Here is a 9352-nt window from a genome sequence, read left to right on the forward strand (position 1 = left end):
AGAGGACGCTCCCATTGTTGCCTCCTCTTCCTCCTGAGTGTTGTCTGTCCCAAACTTTTCTGCAAGCTCAAATACCTCCTCTGATCCTCTAGAGGGGCTGGAGTAGGCCTCTGTCTCAAGGAGAGTGAAGATTTCCCTGTCTGAGTCATCCCCCTCCTCCTTTGATATGAGGGGAGAGGTAGTTCCAATTGTTGCATCCTCTTCCTCCTCTTGAGCCTCATCAACTTGAATTGGCTCAAGGAGATCTGAAGCAGTTTCAATGATGTCTGCCTCAGACGAGTTTGCAGAGGAAACTGTCTCCCCTATCTCCTCTGATCCTGATGAGAGGTCAGAGTAGGCCTCTGTCTCAAGGATTCTGATGTTTTCAATCCCTCGCGTCATGAACTTACTCATGATTTCATGGGTTCGTCCAGTGAGGAAGGATTCCATGGTCATAATAGCACCTGCCAGGGTCCTGGCTTCACTGACCCCTGACAGCTGTATGCTCGGAGGAGCAAAGGCACTGAACGATCCTGTATCAAGTAACTGTTGCTTGGCCATAGAAGTGACAGAGTTGACCACATCCATTACCTCAGTCACTATAGCCTCTGTGAATTCACAGGAAATCCTCCCAGGGATATCTTCACCGATCACATCAGAGAAAGCCTGAATGAGGCAGATTTCCACATTCTTTTGCATGTCACTCTTAGAAGAAGAGAGTCTCTCTGAGGCGGCGGTGCTGGAAGTGTCGGGTAACTTCGTGAATGAGTCTAAATAGGTTTTAAGCGAATACTTATTCATGAGGAAATCCACCACCCCCACAATAAGTCTTTCCCTCTCATTCTGATCTACTCCATCTGGGGCATCTCCATCAGAGGTCCTACATAGTTTTTCACACGTATTCTCATTCTTCTCATACCTGTTGGGTAACTGACTCATTGACTGTAAGGTGGTTCTGATGATTGATTCTGAGATGACACTCATCATATCTACACCCATAGAAACCAGCAGCTCCTTTACAGCTTCATTGTACTCTCCTTCACTGAGTTCTCTCCATTGCCTAAAAAAGAAACAAACACTGAGGTTTAAACAGGGACAATAATTACATGTCAAATAATTATTGTAACAATTTAAAATAAGAACGCAAAACGAAATTCAAATGTGATTTTAGAGTTTTAATGGGGGGAAAAATCACTCACCCCTCCGTTAAATTGTTGAAGAATTTTCTTATCATAGGAGCTAAGGTAGAGGAACTCAGGTCCAATGTCTGGACTGAGGCAGATTGAATTTGCTGTATGACATCTTCCTCAACCTGGATTCTCCCACAAGGCTCAGCAGACCTTCGCTTCTTTGCAAAGAAGCCCTCCAGGTATTCATCCACCTTCTGTAGTGTGACAGGACCCAGTGTGGAGCCATCATAATGATCCATGGACATGGCATGTTCCTCTGCAGTCCAGCCGGAGATTGAATTTCTGAGGTCATTAATGTCCCTCTGTGCCTGATCCATGGTGCTGGAGACAAGAGCGTACATGTCTTCTCTGGTCATATCCATGTTATTTCTGGTCATTTAACTTCCTTCTACGGTGATAAATGTTGTTCTGTAATTATTATTCTCAATAATACACTGAGGTCTTCTTTGACCGGCTCTTTGGCAGATGGCAGCTCTGTACATGCCTTTCCTGCAAAGGAGAAGATCATAGTCTCCTTTAAATCCTCCTTTAAACATTAAAGATACATTATTGGACGCCATCACTTATCAAAGGAGCTTTAGCAGTGTCCTATTAAGTGTCCTAAGATATTTTAAGGGGAGAGAAGGTGAGGAGAAGGTGCATGTGACGTCTCAAGTATCACTTCTCAGCCTTTTGGCTATATGACCATATGTTAAATTGATTTTTGGAACTGGGAGATGGAACAGGGGCTTCCTCCGTCCACTCCACGCATCTACCTGGTATTGCAGTACCTCCAGTCAAGTCATGTGACTCCTATATCACTATATTAATAAGATATGAGCAGGTTTTCACTCCTTGTTACTTTCGTTTTTTTCAGCATAAACTGCAATAGACTCCTCCTACTTCTAAAGTCGGTTGTTGATTGTGTTTCAACATTTTACATATAAACTTCAAAGTAAATGTGTGTAAAAGTGATTTCATATGAAACAGCAGATTCAAGAGTTTATTGTCACATGCACAACAATTACATTTAGCAGTCGCTGGCAATCTCACGCGAGTCACAGTGGATGTGATGTGTCTCCTGGTTCCTGAGCTGATGCCTCTTCTCAGCTCCTCATGTGGAAGCAGCTCCTTGTTCTCTTGGACACTTTATCAGGGGAGAGCGTGAATGCAGCCCCCCCCCCCCCCCCCCCCCACTACCACAAATTCTGCAGTCGAGATTCCCACATTTAAGGAGTTCGAAGGGGTCAGCACAACCGAAGTGCAACGGCTGAGCCTCGCCCTGGGTGACCCACCTTCTTGATCATGGTGTCTCCATCACTACGTTCACTGAAGCACCGGCTGCAGGGGGCTGGGACTCAGCAGCAGCTCCACACACACGATTCTACCAATGCTACCACCAATAAACCAAAGAAGAAGACACAATTCTTCTTATTGGTTAATTGGGAACCTTTGGGGACTTTTTTTTCATTTCAACTGCAAGGGAATTCAATGTACTTTATACGCCTATAAAATAAACATAAAATGCATCATGGAACTAAAGCATTTATAGGATTCCTTTCATGTTCCTTTAATGTTGGGTGCAATCTGTGAAGTACTTTCTCTTGGCAGTTAATGCACCTCGATGTTGGTTACCAATAAATTGAACTAAGAAGAAAATAAATATTGGCCTGTACTTTAATTCTTTATGTTTTTAGGTTCACCGGGATGTGCACATACTTCTTTTTAATTAGTGTGATAATCAATATTTTAGGGTTAGCAATAATAAAATGTAAAAGTAAAATGGAGTTAAAATGGCTCTTTGAAACCTTAAAATAATAACATAAATGTCTACATTAGTTGTAATTTAAATATTAAAGAGGCAGAAATCAGGCTGTATTTTTTTACTACCAAGCAAAAAAAAAGTCCAATCCTGTCCAGTTCCACCAACTGTCTGTCTTTGTGTATATGGAGCAAATATGTGATCACAATGCTTTATATCCAGCTGAGTTACACAGTTATGAATACATAACAGCAGTTCAGTAAATCTTTGGGTTAGTTTCTATCTCCGTCTTGTTGTGATGACACTCATCTCAATTTGAAGTTGATCTGATGACAGCCCTGGGACAAGTATGTCAAAGTAAAAATGGCCACTAAATGCAAAATGGACGTCTTCCTGTTGCGTTTTTCCATAATGCTCTTTTTTTACGACTGGTCACGATACACCTGTGTTCCGATTTTGGTGACGATCGGTCAACGGGAAACCTAGGGGCTGGTTCCAGGGGGCGCTGCTGAGCCATTTTGCGACTCCTTATTCAAATTACTCCAGAATACTACAATATCCGTAGACCTTGAATTTCCTAAAAAGTTTCATAACTTTTTGAGCATGTCTCAACCCTGAAAAAGCTCCCCAAAGGGAAATAATAATAATAATAATACAAATTCGTACAATTTCAATCTTGTCAGTGCTCGGGCACTAAATATAGATTCTGTGAATAATAAAGAGTACGAATTGCAAATTAGAGAAATAAAAATAAACGTTATTGGTCTCTGTACCGTCGCCCAAACAGCTTCACAGAGCAAAGTCAAATACGTGTTTAAGAAAAGTACATTCTCTAAAGTAATGAGACCCCAAAGGACCAATTCTAAAGTTCCTGAGGAGACTTCTTCATCTTCTCATGTAAGGTAAATTCCAGTGAAAATGGTAAACAGTGTTAAGAACCTGCTTTAAAGAGTGATTAAATATGTATTACAATTTGTACATCTTTCGTCTTTTCATACATCTGCCTTATTCTTGGGAGGCAACGATAGTGGAAGTTAAAGAAAAAACGCTTAATCAAGTTTTATAGTTCAGTTTAATTTTGAGGTAATTCCTGTTTGAGGGGGGGTAGCTCTTTGACGATTTAAAGAACCACTTGTTGTGATGGATCTTTTAAATCTTTTTTATCTTTTTAATCTTTTTAATCTTGAGCAACATAAAGGGAAATACCACAAGATCAAAGCTCCTAGACAATGATGTGTGTTGTGATCTTATCATGCAGAGAAACAAACATTAGACCTTAGAGTCCTAAATTATTGATGGATGGATTCATCTTTGTCTTTTAGGTATAAAAAAAAAAGTCTTAACATGACTCTGCTTTCTTTCAATAATCTGTATTTTATCGTCAGTATTCTTGTTATTCCTTTAATTTGTAAACTAAATAATAAAAAGCACAAAAAAATTGAAAAACATTCAAGTATTTCAATTTGTACTTGCACACATAAAGTATATGTTACTGAGTCACTTTCTATCACCTAACAATCCAGTTACACACTCTCTAAGCAGCCGCGCAGTCAAAATTAAACTGCCTTTGATGTCTAACGCCGGGCTCTGCCTTCACTTTGGTATTACACTTTATTTTCTCATATCACAAGTAATGGGTCTAAAGCAACTAAGGCATGAGAAGACACACTTGTCAACTCACTGAGAAACATAAATTCAATGTTGTCCTCGTTTAAATGACCAAAAAAAAAAGTCATTAATTGCCGCGGCTCCTCCTGAGCTCCCTGCAGGGGATCGGAGATGACAGGGAAATGAAAGCCCTGACAGCGTGTCGGCGCTTGTTTGCTGTGTTGCTGTGCATCTGCTGATGAACAAAACTCTTGGAAAGGCTCTAAAGTGATTCGTTCTGCTTTTCCAGTTGATGAGGCATCACACTTCATCAAGGTCGTCCACTTCACGTGCGATGAAATTGATCTCAAGGCAAAAAAAAAAAAAACATTTCAGCTTCCGACAGGATACAAGTCAGTGAAAATGAAACTCGTACATTATGCAAATGGAGGATAGTAGTTAGATGGTAATTCCACTCTATCAGGGAGCCGAGCCGGCAGCTGCATTAGAGTGAGAATGACATCTTCATTGTGAAACACATTGCTTTCCTGACGTGTTTATACTCGTCAGGTTTGTTACTTAGGATTTTTCTTTTCACGACTCTCAGCTATGTGACAGACACCTTGATAGAACGGGTCAACTATGGAGCAGAGTAAAGGAGCAGTGGTGCGTATGTCTGTGTTGACCTCTGACCTCACATCCGCTCACAGTAAATTAGTCAAGACTCCATCACACTTCCCTGCAACTCTCTTTGCATTGCAGGGAAACTCAAAAGGTAGAAACCCCGATAAGACAACTGAGAAGTTGTTGTGAGTCCAATCACATCTCTGGGAGGTTCAAAGCTCTTTCCCTGCTGCACCTCCTGCAGGAGGAACAAACATCCTGCGAGCTCCTCGTTACCTCGGCCGAGGAGGTGATGTGTTCGATCGTCCTCTTGTTTGTTTTCAGCAGAATCTGCTCAACAGATTTTAATGGAACTCCGTGAACGGCTGGCCACGGATCAGGACACAGGGATGGATCCAGGACTTTATTTATCTCTTACCTTGAAAAATGAAAGATGGGATGCTTCTTCTTTTTCTTTTGTGGACATTTTCCCAAGGAGGAATACATGGAGCTTGATGAATAAGGAAACACAGTATTCAGGGGATTAATATCGGAGGACTTGGCGTATGGATGGGTTCTAATGAGGGCCATCCCAGTTTATGTTTACTCTTTGCAGTTATGCAGAAATATACAATGTACCGGTAAGTCCAAGTTTAAAGTAGCTTCAATACATCCTATGTATTGAGACGAGCTGGTTCACTCACTTGCTTACCTTCATATTGGATCCTGGATTTGAATGAAAAGACCGAACCCAACAATGTGTTCTCCCATCTGTCGTCTTTCTTCTCTTCATGGCATCGGTTCTTCCTGCCGAAGACAGACGTCTACAAAAGTGGGTCATCCATGTTGTGGTTCTTTAATCAGGAGTAAATTGTGTGTTTGTTGGATCGATGCATTATTTGATGCTCCGCTGGGCATCTGTGGCAGCAGGATGGTGAAGGTGGGATTGATTCAGAGTAAAGTACTCCCAGTGTTCATGGTAATGAGGGAACATGTAACCCAGTGTTTGTATAGCAGCAGAACACTATGGTGCAGGGGAATAAGCTCCGTGGTGCAGGGGAATAAGCTCTGTGGTGCAGGGGAATAAGCTGTGTGGTGCAGGGATATTAGCATGGAATCAATTCATTAATATTTTTGGTCTGTATGTGGGATTTGTTTTCAATTACATACAAATCATTCCCGAACCAATTATGTCAGGTCTGCTAATCTTTCCTTTCTGTGGCATTAATACTCTTTATTCATATTTCTTCGCTAGCATCATACATGGCGTAGTGTTAATCACCTGAATTTCTAAATTCCGCCTACATCTGGGTTGGGGTTAGATTGATGGTTTCAAAAACATTTAAGCAAGCAATAGGGTGAGGTGGAGGTTCTCAATACATGCATGTACCACAGGAAACAGGAAACTACTGATGGTTTAGTTGTAATTTGACTGATTCAGCAGTTTAAATGTTAAATAACTGAGGAAATATATGTGATACTTGCTCAAACAGTTCATCAAACTCAGAACAGACTTACTGGGACACAGGTTCCTTCTGTAACCATTGAATCCCGGCTCTGATCTATTTGCTTAACAGACTGTTTTCAGTGTAATCTGTTCTTAACGCGAAAGGCAAAGTAATTTGCTGCGAAGGAAGCACTGTGTCATTCGTGATGTTTGTTTTGTGATAAGATGATTTCCTCTGAAGCATCATCGCAGGTGTGTTACAGATCACAGGCTGCGTTCGGGTGGTGTCAGCCAAACAGCAGGCTCTAACAGATGGAGACGGGACTGAGCACAGAGACGAGCAGGGAACACCGGAGATACTGGTTCTCCTCCACAAGTGGGATTGAATTATTGCAGATGTGATATTTTCCGAGAGGCTGTTTCGACAGTCCAGTGAACCTGTAAGTTAAAACTCAGTCAAGGAGGAAGTGGTGACATAAAAACACCATCAGACCAAGTAAGCCTTCAGCACATAAAGAGCACTCAGCGGCACATTCTGCTCTGCTCATAGCTTAGTTTCTTTTCATTAATTCCCCTCTAGCCATGACAAGCATTTCCATACTGCTGCCCTGGCTGCACTGATGTGATCAAGGAGTGTTCTTTTGCGCTGGATTTGCAGTATTGGAGGTGCATGGCAAAGAAGTCTGAGCTAATGCAGACACAAGGGAAAGTGAAGATGGAAGCATGTCATGTCCGAGCATCGTCTAATTTGTGTGATTTAAGCTTCATAATGAGGATTCTCTGTCACAGCGAAAATCTCTGCATTTAATTCTGTTTTGAGTGACGGCTCAATGATTTGGTTTGGTTCTCAAAGTCATTACTACTTATTGGAAGCCGGGATGTTACACGCAGCATTGGCCACGTCTCTGAATGTCTATATCTCAAACAGGAGGGGGGGGGGGGGAGGGAAGAAGAAAGACGTGTGGATGTGATTTGCGTCGGCTTGAGAATCCCTGGAGGGTCGAGCTGCTCTGTTGCAAAGCCTGTAAAACACCACCCAATTAGAGGGATCTGTCTCCGGAGGATACACATGCAAAAACCCTGTCAGCATGTGCACGAGGAAGAAAGGCCACAAAATATGTATTTCATAAAGGAATGGCTGAACGCGTCCGAGAACAAAAGAAAGTGCTGATAGAGGTGTTCCTGTCTCTCGCCGGGTTTTAAAAACAGGGATTTATGAGCGAGAGCAGACGCTCACTCTCCTCTCGTCTCCACAGGAACTCACTGAAGGCTCTCGTGAAAGTTACGTGCAGAATGTTCCCTCTTGTGTTTCGACTCTCGATGCAAATCAGCACTAATGATACACAGCGGGGGCGATCTCAAAGGAGATTACCAGGGTTGAGTGTTTTTCCTGCAGAATCAGTCGGCAAAACATGGAACTTCATTCACGGCAAAAACTTTTCACAACAAATCCAGATTTAAAGGTTCAGTGTGTGGGATTTAGTGACATCTAGTGGTGAAGTGTCATGTTGCAGCTGAATACCCCTACCGTCAAAAGTTGTTAAGTTTGTCCAGTTTGGTCTACTGTAAAAAAACATGGCGATACAATATAAAGTATTTGAATATAAAGTATTTAAATATAACAGGCCCATTCTAGGGTGAAGAAAACTACAGTTCGTACAATTTAAATGAAACAAAATAGTGAAAACATCCCTAGGATCATTTTATATTCAATTTCTGCCAATAAATCCCTTTCACCTAAATGTTACACTCTGACCTTTAAACATTTGATTGACCTTTATTGGCATTTCATAACCGGAGAAGCACCGGTGGAACTAATACTATGAATTTACTTCTGTGTGGTCCAGCTCCAAGGTCCTGCTGTTATTTATGCTTTTATTCACACCTGCATTAAAAATATTAGCCATGCTTGTGCTTTTCCATTTAAAAGTCCACATCTGCTGCGAATAAAATCTACCGGGTAGAGTCAATTAAAAAAAAATGCAACCTGTAAGCAGTTTAGTTTATGGGAAGTCTTGGGTCACGGGTTATTAGCGGGGAGTGTAATTTAATAATTAAGCTTCAGGATGACGTCACAATCATCGGGAGGGAAACATCGACTTTTCCTCTTTAGCTGAAGGAAAATCACTCATCCCCAGAATTCCTGACGTCTCAATGGATCTGTTCAGTGTGCAGCCATGAAAAGGGCCAATGCTTCAATATGGACGGTCACTGGGCTGTCAGCTGCATGTAACAAGCACATGCCAGATCCTCTCAGCATGATGGATTGTGGGGCTGCAGGTGTGTGGGGGGGGGGGGGGGGGGGGGGGGGGGGTGGAGAGGCGGCGAACACAGAACAGAGGAATCGTATATGTTGCGGTTCACCATTCAAGTCAGCCCCAGTCGTTAAAGGGAAAAGGTCAGAGCGTCATCGTGCAGGCGCGGGAGTCACACCTTGTAATTTCAGTTTCATTTGAAAGCAGCAGTTACTCCTTCACAAGATGAGAATGCCTCCCCCGCCATAAAGTGAATATAATATGACACATTTTGTGGGTTGTTGTGAAATGTTGTGTGTCAGTGTGTGTGTGTGTGTGTGTGAGGCGACCAGATGGTGTGATTCAGGATTTACAAACCTGCTGATTTAAGGATGATGTGGAGCTCGTTTTACTCCGACTCACACTCTGCATCCACCTCCTGGATCTAAATCAATCTACTGTTCTAACACCCACACGTTTTATGGGATATTATCTATTTATACACCGTTATCAACATAAAGCAATAAACACATATTTCTCATATAAACTGAAAAAAAATAGTTATTCGATT

At 41.9% G+C, this 9352-nt stretch overlaps 2 pseudogenes; one reads left to right on the top strand and one right to left on the bottom strand.

Annotated features, from left to right (window-relative positions):
• The first annotated feature begins 1825 nt into the window (after nt 1-1825).
• On the top strand, nt 1826-1963 carry LOC128436475 (uncharacterized; annotated as a pseudogene).
• Nucleotides 1964-2301: 338 nt separating this feature from the next.
• Nucleotides 2302-2476, bottom strand: LOC128436474 (uncharacterized; annotated as a pseudogene).
• Nucleotides 2477-9352: the final 6876 nt, after the last annotated feature.

The sequence above is a fragment of the Pleuronectes platessa genome, unplaced genomic scaffold, assembly GCF_947347685.1.
Source record: "Pleuronectes platessa unplaced genomic scaffold, fPlePla1.1 scaffold_355, whole genome shotgun sequence".
NCBI classification, from domain to species: Eukaryota; Metazoa; Chordata; class Actinopteri; order Pleuronectiformes; family Pleuronectidae; genus Pleuronectes; species Pleuronectes platessa.